Source organism: Sphaeramia orbicularis, chromosome 8, assembly GCF_902148855.1.
Source record: "Sphaeramia orbicularis chromosome 8, fSphaOr1.1, whole genome shotgun sequence".
In the NCBI taxonomy this organism is placed as follows: domain Eukaryota; kingdom Metazoa; phylum Chordata; class Actinopteri; order Kurtiformes; family Apogonidae; genus Sphaeramia; species Sphaeramia orbicularis.
In genome coordinates, this window is record NC_043964.1 from 41,945,034 (window position 1) to 41,962,312 (window position 17,279).

Genomic DNA, 17,279 nt, shown 5'->3' on the forward strand with positions numbered 1-17,279 from the left:
CTTTAATTATTTTTATTATTATTATTATTATTATTTTTTTGTCTTATTTTTCTTTCTCCTGCGCTTTGAGCTCAATTTTGACCCTCTGAACATTTACGAAAACTCACCAAATTTTGCCTAAAATTCAGAAGTGTGAGAAATTGAATTTACATATAGGTTTCGTAGATGTCGGTAAAGAAATGTTGCGGCAGCGCCCCCTTGAAAAGTGGAAATGCATTGCGCCAATGGGAGCGCGTCCAACATAAAGTTTGTCGTAGAGCCACGAAAATCGGTAGACAGATTCATCATGAGGAGACAAACAAAAAATATTATTATGGCCACGCCCCTAAACCAACCCTTAGTCGGCCATATTGGATTGAAATTTCCAAAATGCTGAGTCAGCGTTTTCGCTGAAGTTTTATTTTAACTATCTCCTACTAAGCCGTTTGGCCGAATGAGATCAAAATCGGTGAACAGTATCTGGAGAAGTGGGGCATCAAAAGTTAGCCGAATTTTTTGAATCGGCGTCACCGTTGTTGTGTGACGAGGTTACAAACTTTGCGAAGTTTTTTCGAAAATTTACCGTCATAAAAATTGCTTCAGCTCAGACATACGAACACCGATTTGGCTGAAATTTTGACTCAGACGTCCATCTCCCAGGCCTACACCCATTTATTAAAAGAAATTGAAATTTCGCACTATAGCGCCCCCTACAAATGTACATTTACAAAAATGACATCAGTTCGGACATACGAACACCGATTTGGCTCAAATTTGACTCAGACATCTGTCTCAAAGGCCTACACCTATTTATCAAAAGAAACTGAAATTTTGCACTACAGCGCCCCCTACAAAAATTTTTAAAATTTTTTATTAAAATTGCTTCAGTTCGGACATAAGAACACCAATTTGGCTCAAATTTGACTCAGACGTCTATATCCCAGGCCTAAACCCATTTATCAGAAAAATTTTAAATTCAACGCCATAGCGCCCCCTACAATGTTACCTTTACGAAAATTACTTCACGTTAGACATGCGAACACCAATTTGGCTCAAATTTGAATCAGTTTTCAATCTCTCAGGCCTACACCCATTTATCAAAAGAAATTGCCACTTCGCTCAGTAGCGCCCCCTACAAATTTACCTTCACAAAAATTGCATCAGTTCAGACATACGAACACCGATTTGGCTCAAATTTGACTCAGTGGTACATCTCACAGGCCTACACCCATTCAATGGAACAAATTGAATTTTGGCTCATAGCGCCCCCTACAGATTTATTTATACAAAATTTTGTTCAGTCCGGACATACGAACACTGATTTGTCTCAAATCAATTGTCAATGTCCCAGGCCTAAACCCATTCATTAGAAGACACAAAATTTGGGGCTACAGCGCCAACTGCTGAACGATGAGCATACTTCCACTGGACGTGCCCTTCGCGAGGGCCTTTAGATGCCGCTTGTGGCTTTAATTTTTTTTTTTTTAATTTTTCTTCTACTGCTCTTTGAGCTCAATTTTGACCCCCTGAACATTTATGAAAACTCACCAAATTTTGCCGAAAATTCAGGAGTGCGAGAAATTGAATTTACATATAGGTTTCCGCGTTTTCGCTGACGTTGTATTTTAACTATCTCCTACTAAGCCGTTTGGCCAAATGAGCTCAAAATCGGTGTGCAGTATCTAGACAAGTGGGGCATCAAAAGTTAGCCAAATTTTCTGAATCGGTGTCACCGTTTTTGTGCGACGAGGTTGCAAACTTTGCGAAGATTTTTTGAAAATTTACCATCACAAAAATTGCTTCAGCTCAGACATACGAACACCGATTTGGCTGAAATTTGACTCAGACGTCCATCTCCCAGGCTTACACCCATTTATTAAAAGAAATTGACATATTGCACTATAGCGCCCCCTAAAAATGTACATTTACAAAAATGACATCAGTTCGGACATACGAACACTGATTTGGCTGAAATTTGACTCAGACATCTGTCTCCCAGGCCTACACCTATTTGTCAAAAGAAACTGAAATTTTGCACTACAGCGCCCCCTACAAATTTTTTTTTATAATTTTTTATTAAAATTGCTTCAGTTCGGACATACGAACACCGATTTGGCTCAGATATGACTCAGATGTCTATCTCCCAGGCCTACACCCATTTATCAGAAAAATTTGAAATTTGGTACCATAGCGCCCCCTACAAATTTACCTTTACGAAAATAAATTCACTTCAGATATACAAACACCAATTTGGCTCAAACTTGAATCAGTTGTCAATCTCCCAGGCCTACACCCATTTATCAGAAGAAATTGCCATGTCGCTCAGTAGCGCCCCCTACAAATTTACCTTCACGAAAATTGCATTAATTCAGACATATGAACACCGATTTGGCTCAAATTTGACTCAGTGGTACATCTCGCAGGCCTACAACCATTCAATGGAAGAAATTTAATTTTAGCTGCATAGCGCCCCCTACAGATTTACTTATACAACAATTTCTCTAGTTTGGACATACGAACACTGATTTGTCTCAAATTTGAATCAACTGTCAATCTCCCAGGCCTTCGCCCATTCATCAGAATAAGTATCTAGAGAAGTGGGGCATCAAAAGTTATTTTTTGGATTGGTGTCACCGTTTTTGTGTGACGACGTCGCAAACTTTGCAAAGTTTCTTCGCGAATTTACCATTACAAAAATTGCTTCAGCTCAGACATACAAACACAGATTTGGCTCAAATTTGACTCAGACGTCCATCTCCAAGGCCTACACCCATTTTATAAAAAAAATTGAAATTTTGCACTATAGCACCTCCTACAAGTGTACATTTTAAAAAATTACATCAGTTCGGAGATACGAACACCAATTTGGCTCACATTTGACTCAGACATCTTTCTCCCAGGCCTACACCTATTTGTCAAAAGAAACTGAAATTTCACAATACAGCGCCCCCTACAAGTTTTTTTTTTTTTTTTAATTTTTTTTAGTAACATTGCTTCAGTTTGGACATACGAACACCAATTTGGCTCAAATTTGACTCAGATGTCGATCTCTCAGGCCTATACCCATATATCAGAAAAAATTGTAATTTGGCGCTATAGCGCCTCCTACAATTTTACCTTTACAAAAATTACTTTACTTCAGACATGCAAATACCAATTTGGCTCAAATTTGACTCAGTGGTACATCTCGCAGGCCTACACCCATTCAATGGAACAAATTGAATTTTGGCTCCATAACGCCCCCTACAGATTTATTTATACAAAAATTTGTTCAGTTTGGACATACGAACACTGATTTGTCTCAAATTTGAGTCAATTGTCAATCTCCCAGGCCTACAGCCATTCATTAGAAGACATTGAAATTTGGTGCTAGAGCACCACCTGCTGAACGATGGCCATACTTCTACTGGACGTGCCCTTGGTGAGGGCCTGTAGATGCCGCTTGTGGCTTTAATTTATTTATTATTTTTTTTTTTTTAAATTTATTTTTCTTCTCCTGCTCTTTGAGCTCAAATTTGACCCCCTGAACATTTACGAAAACTCACCAAATTTTTCCCAAAATTCAGAAGTGCGAGAAATTTAATTTACATATAGGTTTCGTAGATGTCGGTAAAGAAATGTTGCCGCAGCGCCCCCTTGAAAAGTGGAAATGCATTACGCCAATGGGAGCATGTCCAACGTAAAGGTTGTTGTAGAGCCACGAAAATCGGTACACAGATTCATCATGAGGAGACAAACAAAAAATATTATTATGGCCACGCCCCAAAACCAACCCTTAGTCGGCCATATTGGATTGAAATTTCCAAAATGCTGAGTCAGCGTTTTCACTGACGTTGTATTTTATCTATCTCCAACTAAGCCGTTTGGCCAAATGAGCTGAAACTCGGTGTACAGTATCTACATAAGTGGGGCATCAAAAGTTAGCCAATTTTTTTTTGAATCGATGTCACTGTTTTTGTGTGACGAGGTTGCAAACTTTGCGAAGTTTTTTCAAAAATTTACCATTATAAAAATTGCTTCAGCTCAGACATACAAACACCGATTTGGCTGAAATTTGACTCAGACATCCATCTCCCAGGCCTACACCCATTTCCTAAAAGAAATTGAAATTTTGCACTATAGCGCCCCCTACAAATGTACATTTACAAAAATGACATCAGTTCGGACATACGAACACCGATTTGCCTCAAATTTGACTCAGACATCTGTCTCCCAGGCCTACACCTATTTTTCAAAACAAACTGAAATTTCGCACTACAGCGCCCCCTTCAAGTTTTTTTTAATTTTTTTTATTTAAATTGCTTCAGTTCGGACATACGAACACCAATTTGGCCCAAATTTGACTCAGATGTCTATCTCTCAGGCCTACACCCATTTATCAGAAAAAATTGAAATTTTGAGCTATAGTGCCCCCTACAATTTGACCTTCACAAAAATTACTTCACTTCAGATATACGAACACCAATTTGGCTCAAATTTGAATCAGTTGTCAATCTCCCAGGCCTAAACCCATTTATCAGAGGAAATTTCCATTTCGCTCATTAGTGCCCCCTACAAATTTACCTTCACGAAAATTGCATTAATTCAGACATATGAACACCGATTTGGCTCAAATTTGACTCAGTGGTTCATCTTGCAGGCCTACACCCATTCAACGGAAGAAATTTAATTTTAGCTGCAAAGCGCCCCCTACAGATTTACTTATACAACAATTTCTCTAGTTTGGACATACGAACACTGATTTGTCTCAAATTTGAATCAATTGTCAATCTCCCAGGCCTACGCCCATTCATCAGAATCAGTATCTAGAGAAGTGGGGCATCAAAAGTTATTTTTTGGATTGGTGTCACCGTTTTTATTTTGACAACGTCGCAAACTTTGCAAAGTTTCTTCGCGAATTTACCATTACAAAGTTTAGTAACTAAACTCACAAAGTTACATTACGAAGTTTTTTCAAAAATTTACCATTATAAAAATTGCTTCAGCTCAGACATACAAACACCGATTTGGCTGAAATTTGACTCAGACATCCATCTCCCAGGCCTACACCCATTTCCTAAAAGAAATTGAAATTTTGCACTATAGCGCCCCCTACAAATGTACATTTACAAAAATGACATCAGTTCGGACATACGAACACCGATTTGCCTCAAATTTGACTCAGACATCTGTCTCCCAGGCCTACACCTATTTTTCAAAACAAACTGAAATTTCGCACTACAGCGCCCCCTTCAAGTTTTTTTTAATTTTTTTTATTTAAATTGCTTCAGTTCGGACATACGAACACCAATTTGGCTCAAATTTGACTCAGACGTCTATCTCTCAGGCCTACACCCATTTATCGAAAAAATTTGAAATTTGGAGCTGTAGCGCCCCCTACAATTTTACCTTTACGAAAATTACTTCACTTCAGACATACGAACACCAATTTGGCTCAAATTTGAATCAGTTGTCAATATCCCAGGCCTACACCCATTTATCAAAAGAAATTGCCATTTCGCTCACTAGCGCCCCCTACAAATTCACCTTCATGAAAATTGCATCACCTCGGACATATGAACACCGATTTGGCTCAAATTTGACTCAGTGGTACATCTTGCAGGCCTACACCCATTCAATTGAAGAAATTTTATTTTAGCTGCATAGCGCCCCCTACAGATTTACTTATACAAAAATTTCCTTAGTTTGGACATACGAGCAATGATTTCCCTCAAATTTGAATCAGTTGTCAATCTCCCAGGCCTACACCCATTCATCAGAAGAAACTGAAATTTGGTGCTAGAGCGCCACCTGCTGAACGATGTGCATACTTCCACTGGACGTGCCCTTGGCGAGGGCCTTTAGATGCTGCTTGCGGCTTTAATTATTATTATTATTATTATTATTTTTTTTTTTTTGTCTTATTTTTTCTTCTCCTGCGCTTTGAGCTCAATTTTGAACCCCTGAACATTTACGAAAACTCACCAAATTTTGCACAAAATTCAGAAGTGCGAGAAATTGAATTTACATATAGGTTTCGTAGATGTCGGTAAAGAAATGTTGCTGCAGTGCCCCCTTGAAAAGTGGAAATGCATTGCGCCAATGGGAGCGCGTCCAACATAAAGTTTGTCGTAGAGCCACGAAAATCGGTACACAGATTCATCATGAGGAGACAAACAAAAAGTATTATTGTGGCCACGCCCCAAAACCAACCCTTAGTCGGCCATATTGGATTGAAATTTCCAAAATGCTGAGTCAGCGATTTAACTGACGTTGTATTTTAACTATCTCCTACTAAGCCGTTTGGCCAAATGAGCTCAAAATCGGTGTACAGTATCTAGAGAAGTGGGGCATCAAAAGTTAGCCGAATTTTTTGAATCGGTGTCACCGTTTTTGTGTGACGACGTCGCAAACTTTGCGAAGGTTTTTCGAAAATTTACCATCACAAAAATTGCTTCAACTCAGATATACAAACACCGACTTGGCTGAAATTTGACTCAGACGTCCATCTCCCAGGCCTACACCCATTTATTAAAAGAAATTGAAATTTCGCACTATAGCGCCCCCTACAAATATACATTTACAAAATGACATCAGTTCGGACATACGAACACCGATTTGGCTCAAATTTGACTCAGACATCTGTCTCCCAGGCCTACACCTATTTATGAAAAGAAACTGAAATGTTGCACTACAGCGCCCCCTACAAAATTTTTTAATATTTTTTTATTAAAATTGCTTCAGTTCGGACATACGAACACCGATTTGGCTCAAATTTGACTCAGATGTCTATCTCCCAGGCCTACACCCATATATCAGAAAAATTTGAAATTTGGTGCCATAGCGCCCCCTACAAATTTACGTTTACGAAAATTACTTCACTTCAGATATACGACTACCAATTTGTCTCAAATTTGAATCAGTTCTCAATCTCCCAGGCCTACACCCATTTATCAGAAGAAATTGCCATGTCGCTCAATAGCGCCCCCTACAAATTTACCTTCACGAAAATTGCATTAATTCAGACATATGAACACCGATTTGGCTCAAATTTGACTCAGTGGTACATCTTGCAGGCCTAGACCCATTCAACAGAAGAAATTTAATTTTAGCTGCATAGTGCCCCCTACAGATTTACTTATACAACAATTTCTCTTTTTTGGACATACGAACACTGATTTTTCTCAAATTTGAGTCAATTGTCAATCTCCCAGGCCTACGCCCATTCATCAGAATCAGTATCTAGAGAAGTGGGGCATCAAAAGTTAGCCGAATTTTTTGGATTGGTGTCACCGTTTTTTTGTGAAGACGTCGCAAACTTTGCAAAGTTTCTTCGTGAATTGACCATTACAAAAATTGCTTCAGCTCAGACATACAAACACCGATTTTGCTCAAATTTGACTCAGATGTCCATCTCCTAGACCTACACCCATTTATTAAAAGAAATTGAAATTTCGCACTATAGCGCCCCCTACAAGTGTACATTTAAAAAAATGACATCAGTTCGGAGATACGAATACCAATTTGGCTCACATTTGACTCAGACATCTTTCTCCCAGGCCTACACCCATTTAATAAAAGAAATTGAAATTTTGCACTATAGCGCCCCCTACAATTGTACATTTTATAAAATGACATCAGTTCGGACATACGAACACCAATTTGGCTCAAATTTGACTCAGTGGTACATCTCGCAGGCCTACACCCATTCAATGGAACAAATTGAATTTTGGCTCCATAACGCCCCCTACAGATTTATTTATACAAAAATTGGTTCAGTTCAGACATACGAACACTGATTTGTCTCAAATTTGAGTCAATTGTCAATCTCCCAGGCTTACACCCATTCATCAGAAGACACAAAATTTGGGGCTAGAGCGCCACCAGCTGAACGATGAGCATACTTCTACTGGACGTGCCCTTGGCGAGGGCCTATAGATGCCGCTTGCGGCTTTTATTTTATTTTTTTCTTTCTCCTGCGCTTTGAGCTCAATTTTGACCCCCTAAACATTTATGAAAACTCACCAAAGTTTGCCCAAAATTCAGAAATGTGCAAAATTGAATTTACATATAGGTTTCGTAGATGTCGGTAAAGAAATGTTGCGGCAGCGCCCTCTTGAAAAGTGGAAATGCATTACGCCAATGGGAGCACGTCCAACATAAAGTTTGTCATATAGCCACAAAAATCGGTACACAGATTCATCATGAGGAGACAAACAAAAAATATTATTGTGGCCACACCCCAAAACCAACCCTTAGTCGGCCATATTGGATTGAAATTTCCAAAATGCTGAGTCAGCGTTTTCGCTGACGTCATATTTTAACTATCTCCTACTAAGCCGTTTGGCCAAATGAGCTCGGTGTACAGTATCTAGAGAAGTGGGGCATCCAAAGTTAGCCAAATTCTTTGGATCGGTGTCACTGTTTTTGTGTGACGACATCGCAAACTTTGCAAAGTTTCTTCGCGAATTTACCATTACAAAAATTGCTTCAGTTCGGACATACGAACACCGATTTGGCTCAAATTTGACTCAGACATCTTTCTCCCAGGCCTACACCTATTTGTCAAAAGAAACTAAAATTTCGCACTACAGCGCCCCCTACAGGTTTTTTTTTAATTTTTTAAAATTTTTATTCAAATTGCTTCAGGTTGGACATACGAACACCAATTTGGCTCAAATTACACTCAGACGTCCATCTCCCAGGCCTACACCCATTTATTAAAAGAATTTTAAATTTCGCTCTATAGCACCCCCTACAAATTTACATTTACAAAAACGACATCAGTTCAGACATATGAACACCGATTTGGCTCAAATTTGACTCAGACATCTGTCTCCCAGGCCTACACCTACTTGTCAAAAGAAACTGAAATTTCACACTAAAGTGCCCCCTACAAGTTTTTAAATTTTTTTTTTATTAAAATTGCTTCAGTTCGGACATACGAACATCCATTTGGCTCAAATTTGACTCAGACGTCTATCTCTCAGGTCTACACCCATTTATTAAAAGAAATTGAAATTTCGCACTATAGCGCCCCCTACAAATGTACATTTACAAAAATGACATCAGTTTGGACATACGAACACCGATTTGGCTCAAATTTGACTCAGACATCTGTCTCCCAGGCCTACACCTATTTGTAAAAAAAACCCTGAAATTTTGCATTACAGCGCCCCCTACAAAAATTTTTAATATTTTTTTATTAAAATTGCTTCAGTTCGGACATATGAACACCGATTTGGCTCAAATTTGACTCAGATGTCTATCTCCCAGGTCTACACCCATTTATCAGAAAAATTTGAAATTTGGTGCCATAGCATCCCCTACAAATTTACTTTTACAAAAATTACTTCACTTCAGACACGTTGACCAATTTTGCTCAAATTTGAATTAGTTTTCAATCTCCCAGGCCTACACCCATTTATCAAAATAAAATGCCATTTCACACAATAGCGCCCCCTACAAATTTACCTTAATGAAAAATGCATCAGTTCAGACATACTAACACCGATTTGGCTCCAATTTGACTCAGTGGTACATCTCGCAGGCCTTCACTCATTCAATGGAACAAATTGAATTTTGGCTCATAGCGCTTCCTACAGATTTATTTATACAACATTTTGTTCAGTTCGGACATACGAAAACTGATTTGTCTCAAATTTGAGTCAATTGTCAATGTTCCAGGCCTACACCCATTCATCAAATGACCACATCCATGTAATTCAACCCTGTTCAGGAAATCTGAAGATATGAGGTTTTTTAATGTGTGACATATGATGTATAAGTTATAGACCAAAATGCATATACCTTGGTTATATCGCCTCCTGCTGGTGGACATATATAATTGCTTGCCTCTCAGTTCCGTGCAGGGGTCTGGACCAACCCTCCAAATGTCAGCGCTCTACCATGTACGCTTTAGGCTGCAGGAACAGTTTGAGCCGGATTCCCTGCATTCACTGGAATGGGACCAATGCATTAGGAATGCAAAAGGAGGAATGTGTGGGGACTGGGATTTGTTGTAATAAATTACACCCACGTCGACCAATCATTACCAAACTTTACAGCTGGTCTCAGGAGTGACCCCCCATTATGTTCACCAAATTTTGTGTGAATTGGACCAACTTTTTTGTGACTTGATATTTCTCTGTTTATAGCACCCCCTATTATCTGATTTGTACCAAATTTGGCACACAGCATCTGGTTGACCTCTAAAGCAAGTATATTAAGTTTGATGTTGATAGCATATACTTTGTCAAAGATATGCAACAATATATGTTTTCTAGCTAGCAAAAAAATTTGTTCATTTATAACTAGCACATTTTTTACAGCAGCAAACTGACTGTGATAACTTTACATCAGAAGCCTCTGGAGATTGTCTGTGCAAAGTTTGAAGCCAATGGGGCTTAAACCCTAGTAGGAGTTGGAAAAATTATGTTTTCAATATGTAGCGACTTAGAAAGAAAAATATGCAGGGGAAGTGGGCGTGGCCTATGTCAGAAGACTCATTTCTATCCAAGGAATACAAAGATGTAAAGTTTATGAATGTGTCATTTAAAATGTGGAAGTTAGAGGCAAAAATGCGTATTTGTCTGTTATAGCGCCACCTAGTGGAGTACATCCACAGTTTTTGCTCTGGTAGATCTGGGTCCTATTCTATAGGGTCCATAGAAATTTCACAGCCCTCAGCAGAACAGTTCGGCTGTAGGAAATGTTTGTTGTTTAACTTGTAATAAGCCATGCCCACATTTTTCAGCCACACCCACCTTCAAGATATGGCCTCAGGAAAGGCCCTCCATCATACCCACCAAATTTCATAGATATCGGTGTTGCCGTTTACGAGATATAAATTTTCCATATTTGCAGCGCCCCCTAGTGGCCAACATTCACCAAATTCGATTCATACCCTCATAGTCACATGAGAACCAAGGATCTAAGATCTGGTGTTGATAGCATTTACTTTGATTGAGATATGTGAGGGTTAGCATTTTTTTTAGCTAGCTACAGAAATTTGTTCTTTAATTATTTGCGCATTTTTCGACCAAACAAAATTCTTGTGATAACTTTGGATCAGGTCCATGAGAAGAGTGTATGTGCCAAAATTCATGCACATCAGACAAACTCTCACATCAGAGTTCGAAAAAGTAGGTTTTTCAGTTTTTCCCATTTTGGGGGGAAAAAAATCATGGCGGAAATGGGCGTGGCCTAGCTCACTTGATTCAGTACTATTCAGGGAATCCGAAGATATAAGGTTTTTGAATGTGCAACATACGGTGTGGGAGTTATAGACAAAAACGCGTTATCCTTGATTATAGTGCCCCCTGCTTGTGAATATATGCGCATTTTTGCATCTGAGGTCCCTGCAGGGGTCCAGACCAACCCTTCAAATTGCACCATCCTACCATGTACGGTTTAGGCTGCAGTAACAGTTTTATCAACGGAAGAATAAAAAAAAAATAATGAAGAAGAATAAAAATCCTTACAAAAACAATTGGGTTCCACAGCACTGCTGGAACTGTGGAACGCGTATGCTGGCATACGCGTCCCCCAGTCCCTGCGGGCTTGGCCCCCTAATTAAAGCTGCAAGCAGCATTGGGCGGGACCTCGCACTGGGTGTTCCGCCTCCCCCGTGATCCACCTCCCGTGACCATTGACACCTCAGCTCCACTCACACCTCTCCGTCCCGATACCAGCTCCCACCCTTTAGTGTCCGTCCTCCTTATATTTCTACAGAACACCAGCGACCCTCTGCTGAAACCACCATCACCTTTAAATGAAACTGTTATTTTGGAAACCCTACTGTGTGTATGTGCATTTGTTTTGTATGTGAGAGAAAGAATCAGTTTGAAAAATGAATAGAAATTGTATGAATAATTGAGCATAAAATGATGATTTATCACAATTAAGGCTTTTATTTTGGAAAAACCCTATTGTGTGAGCATGTGTGTCTGTGAGAAAGAGTACTTTTGAATGAAGAAACATTGTACAAACAGTTGAGCGTTTGGTCATAAAAATGAAAAGAAGTTATGTAATAGACATTATGTATTATTTTTAATAGGGGTTTTATTTAGAAAAAAATTACACTGTGTACTTTGTAATGTGTGCAAAATGTCCAATATCCACAATATAATGCAGCAAAACCTGTTTTAAAATGTGAGGGGAAAAAAAAAAAAAGTTGTCCTTGTCCAGGGTTTGAACTCAGGTTTCCTGTACAATAGACCACAGCTGTAACTACTAGTCTATTGTCAGATATTTACACAGCTTTAGTAGTAAGCCTTATAGAGGGACTTTGTCATTGTGAAAAGTGAAACTAAATGTACTCTTCAAAAAATCGCCATTATTCCATAACCGTAGGTTGTATCTGAAAAACTCTTTCAGTTATGGATTCTGCAGACTTGTGGGAATTTAATGAGGTATAACTTTTTTGTCAAAAGCCTGAAATGAATAAGCAGTAATTGCAGAAACGTAGAGTAACTTTCAAAGGCAGATTGCCAACTTCCTGTTGGAGTTAGCTCATGAGTGTCAGTGTATGATTTGTCGGGCTCAATCAGACCAACATTTTGGCATTTGTTTCATGTTTCTGTGACATTCCTACTGGCTGCTAGGGCAGATTTTGTGTGTTTTTTAGTACATAGGTGGTGCTACAGAGTCCATTTTGGCACCCAAGGGGTTAATTTTGATATTGAATCAAAGTGTTCAGCAGCCATGACATACATGGCAAATTTGGTGAGTTTTGGAGCATGTTAAGGGGGTCAAATGGCAGTCTAAAGTGGAAAAAAACATGAAAATAAACAAATTGTTATAAATCAATAACCGTACATCGTATGTCAAAATTTTTTGCATGTGAGCATTGTGGTGAGTCCCGTGATCGCGTAGATATGTCACATGTGGGGAAAAACTGCAAAGTGAAAAATGAGTTCCAAACATCGCAACTTTGCGGGCTTATAAAAAAAAAACTAAGACAGTTCTAGAAAAAGTGCACGATCACTTTTGTGAAGAGGGTTCACTCTATCTTTTGGTGCTATTTAGAAGTCAATAGGACAAACGGTGTCATCGGAGTTAGTTTGGAAAATTTTATTTTGAAAGGCATATTGCAAACTTCCTGTTGGAGCTAGCTCATAGTTGTCGCACGTGATTTGTTGGGCTCGATTAAATGAAAGTTTTGGCGTTGGTTTCGTGTGTCTACGACATTCCTACTAGAAGTTAGCAATTTGAGCATTTTATTTTGAAAGGCAAATTCTGAACTTCCTGTTGGAGTTAGGTCATGAGTGTCAGCACGTGATTTGTTGGGCTCAATGAGACGAAAATTTTGGCATTGATTTCATGTTTCTACGACATTCCTACTGGCCGCTAGGGCCGTTTTTGTGTATCTAGGGGGCGTTAGAAAGCTCATTTTGGCACCTCTGGGTAAAATTTTTACATTTTATAAAATTTTTCGCCAGACCTGACATGTTTGCCAAATTTGGTGAGTTTTTGAACATGTATAGGAGGTCAAAATCCAGTTCAAAGTGGTGGTCAGGAAAAAAATATAAAAATGAATGAAAAACAATAGGGCCTTGCTTGCAGGCAAGGCCCTCTCACACAGTGAGAGTGAGGCTTACCTTTCGGCTCGGTCCCTAATAAAAGGAAGAAGGGAGCTAACAATCATACAAATGATGGAAGGTACAAAGCATAAGGCCCAATCCCAGTTCCCCCCTTGGCCCTCCCCTCCATTTTGTGCGTTCTTGAGAAGGGGTCCCTATTCTTGATGAGTCGGAGGGCAAGGGCTAAGGGGGAGGGCTGTTTGGCCCTCAAAATGGAAATTTTTCAGGACCACACTACAAATGGAGGGGTATGAGAAATCTCCCATAATTCTGAGCAGACCGACGCCAAGGCAGATCAGCCCCCCCGCCCCCCCCATCACCACCAAAATTGGATCATTTGTTCCTTGTGCCAGTATCAATGTTTCCTGAAAATTTCATCAGAATCCGTCCATAACTTTTTGAGTTTTCTGGCTAACAAACAACCAAACAAACAGACAAACCCCAATGAAAACATAACAGAGGAGGTAATAAATACACAAAACTCCACCGGAAGAAAACCTTACGACATCAGAAAAATATGTGTGGCAGGAGGATTTGCTCCTCCCTTCCCCCCGTGTGCCAAATCGGCACTGATTGAAGGGAGGCGTTACGTGCCGTATATATATGCAGGTGCAAACACACTTTCTCTGTTTCTCGTCGGCAGCAGTGTTAGCCGTGTGGCGTTTCTTTTTAAATCCAGTATAATGCTGGTGGCTGGTCGGCAAAACTGAACAGTAGTGACGGGTAGATGAGGTGTCATGAAGCGTTTCGACACATTGCCAAACTGTATTGATACTGTGTCGATACTGTGTCACTGAATACTGACACCTGCTGGACCTTCAAAATCCCTACAGGCAACCAAGTTGACAGACTCAACTGACACTGATTTGATGACCTAGTATATACAATAATATAATTTAAGTCATTGTATTTTATATTGTATTATTTCATATTTCATTTAAATTTAAAATATCTTTGATATTTTTAGATACAGTCAATAAATAATGTGAACATGGATCATAATGTGAAAATCTAAGTGAATGTGTTGTGAATGAGGATGCTTGTGGACTGGGATTTTCTTTTTTTTTCGTATTTTTTTTTTTTTTTTTTTTTTTTACAAATTTTTATTAAAAAAAATTTTTTTTCCAACGTTTTGAGCTTGATGGTTAAACATGAAGTAAAGAATAAATTAATTGGAATTAATTATCAATAACGCAACTGTGAGTCAGTTGTAGAATGGCTGTACAGCTGAGTTTGTCCTGGTGGATCTGGACTTCATTCTCATGCCTGGCCCTAGAATGCCTCAGCATTTAGGAGGTGCTTTTGTTTAAATAGGAAAGTTCTGTCCAAAAAATGCAACATTTAACCTGCAGAAAATAATATGAATAGTAAAGTAAGAGTCACTTTGAAATGAATTTTAATTCAGATAGCTCAAGTGGAAACTCTGAGAGGAACAGGATGAAACAACAAGGAAATTCAAACAAATCCCTTATTTTCTGATATGAGATCAACATGGTCCCACACGGTGGAAACCTTTCTTTTGGCTTGAGGCTGCTCCAGAATTCTTGATGAATTTGATGATGAACCGCAAAAGATATGAGATTCTTTTGGCAGATGCATCCCGTTGACAGATGCGTTTCCTTAAAAACATGGTTTGGCGCCTCAGTGTCAGTTCCAAAACAGGTCCTGTATCGGTCACGTGACTTTCTTGAAGCGATACGCACATCGACACGGGGTTTAGCTCTATGAGCTAGACGCATGTGCTGATGCATCGGTGTTGCTGGACCCATCACTACTGAACAGGTAAGACGTTTTAGATCTGCCTTTGGCCGGTTGTGCAAAAGCGCTTTTGTATCTCCGCATTTATTACCTTAACATTCATTGTAGTGCGGCTGACTTCTGGAGCAGTGTGTAGAGGCACGTTTTCCTGCTGGTGTTCAATCGGGTGTATGTGCACTGGTAGGTCGCTGTTGTTAGTCTTTCAGTGCAGTTTTGTCCTTTGTTGCCTGGCTCCCGGAGCTAATTATGCTTTTTTTTATGCTGCAGTGTGGTGGAGCTGGGTTAAAAATTTCATTCTACACATAACAAGACTGTGGAGCCAGCACATGTCCCCAGATTCCACCACCGCATTTTCCTCACCCTCCTGAAGCGCTGCTGTTCTGGCTGTTTTGACTTTTATGGTTTTATTTTAATCTTACATCCGTGGTCCTCCGTAGACGGCTTAGGTTCACCTCTCGCCCTGCCGAAACTCGTGGCAGGTGCCTGCGGAGCAATGCGGATGCGCCATTCCCCTCTCCAGGTGTTTCCTTCTTTTCATTTAGTTGTTTTGTATTCCATTGCGTTTTGTTTGTTTGTTTGTCTGTATCATATTGAATTGGTGTCATTGAATCTTTTGTTATATTGTGTTCTTTTTGTTTTGTGTTTGTGCATTATTGGGTTGTGTTTGTTATAGTTGTATGTATTCCATTTGTTATATTGTGTTTGATTGAATTTTGGTTTATTGTGTTAGTCTTTCTTTTTGTATGGTTAATTTGTTTATCATTACTGTATTTTTCTGTTTAGTAACTTTTGCTTATTGTTAACTTTCTGGTTAGTTGAATTTCTAGTATATTTTTTTTTTTCCTTTTTGTTCAGTGTTCTGTTTATTCTTAGTTTGTCATCGTGTTTTGTTTAGTTCTGTGTGTTATAGTTTGATTAATTGTGTTTTCTTTATTTTAGTTGAGGGGTTGGGGGCAGCACGTGGCCTTTTTTAAAATTGTTTTCTTTTTTTCTTTTGAACAGGTGCCGTGGGCCTAGGGCGGCAGCGTGATCCCTGGTGGTGGATTTTTTCTTCACAGCTTCCAGTTTCTTTGGTGTGCAGTTAAATGGGTGTTGGTTTGCGGTCCCTTTTTTTATATTTTGTTGGATCCCTGCCATAGTGGTAAGCCCCGGCCCTGTTCACCTTTATGGGCCATGTGCTAGCTTTTTCATAGTGGCAGTCTTTTTAATAATATAATAACTTGTTTAATAAAATGTTTTAAATTGAAACCGTCTATGCCCCTGTGGTATTTTTCAAATTTGAACCTGAGAGCCTTTCTTACTAATTTCCTGGGGTGCAATTCCCCAGGTGGCGTTGTCACCCGACTTTCCCCGCACTCCCTCTCTCTCCACACATGCAAAGTGGAAAAAAGCCAATGCTCACAGGACACCATTTTGGAATCACTAACATTTGATGTGATAGTAATTTCATTGAATTTTCTTATCAGTAACTCTTATAGATTATTTAGCTACTTCATTACACACTAGTGTTCTTCAACATGGCAGAGAAAGCATGTGACTAGTATCTGAACATTTCTGTGTACAGTATGCACACAGTAAGTCTGTATCAGTACAAATGAACCCTGGTTCATACATGTCAGAACTAAATGTCTTCAGAACTGTAGAAGATTTTAGACTTTCAGGTGTCTAAACTATAGCAGCAACAGTGACGTGCAGTGGGGTTCATGGCTGGGGAGGCACTGACTCTTTCAGAGCCAGATCTACAAATACATGGTGGCCTGAGAAACTGGAATAGAGAGAGTGAGCAAAAGGAATGGCCTGGGTATATGGGCTCTGCATCAAGTCAGCATAGGTAGACTGGCAGGAACTCAACAGGAAACCTTCAAAAAGAGCCATTTCAAACTAAAAATAAAAAAAGTTTATGGTCTTACCTTTATTTGTACATGAAATGTAATCCTCCATTTTTGATGAGGTGAATTAAAATGTATAAAAAAGAACGAA

General features: G+C 39.2%; 1 long non-coding RNA gene across 1 annotated transcript; it reads left to right on the forward strand.

Moving 5' to 3' along the window:
- Nucleotides 1–15,182: 15,182 nt before the first annotated feature.
- LOC115423356 (uncharacterized) lies at nucleotides 15,183–16,532 on the forward strand. The gene is made up of 4 exons (XR_003935957.1): nucleotides 15,183–15,323; nucleotides 15,408–15,479; nucleotides 15,567–15,819; nucleotides 16,302–16,532. It is a non-coding gene; the product is annotated as an uncharacterized LOC115423356 (long non-coding RNA).
- The last annotated feature ends 747 nt before the right edge of the window (nucleotides 16,533–17,279 follow it).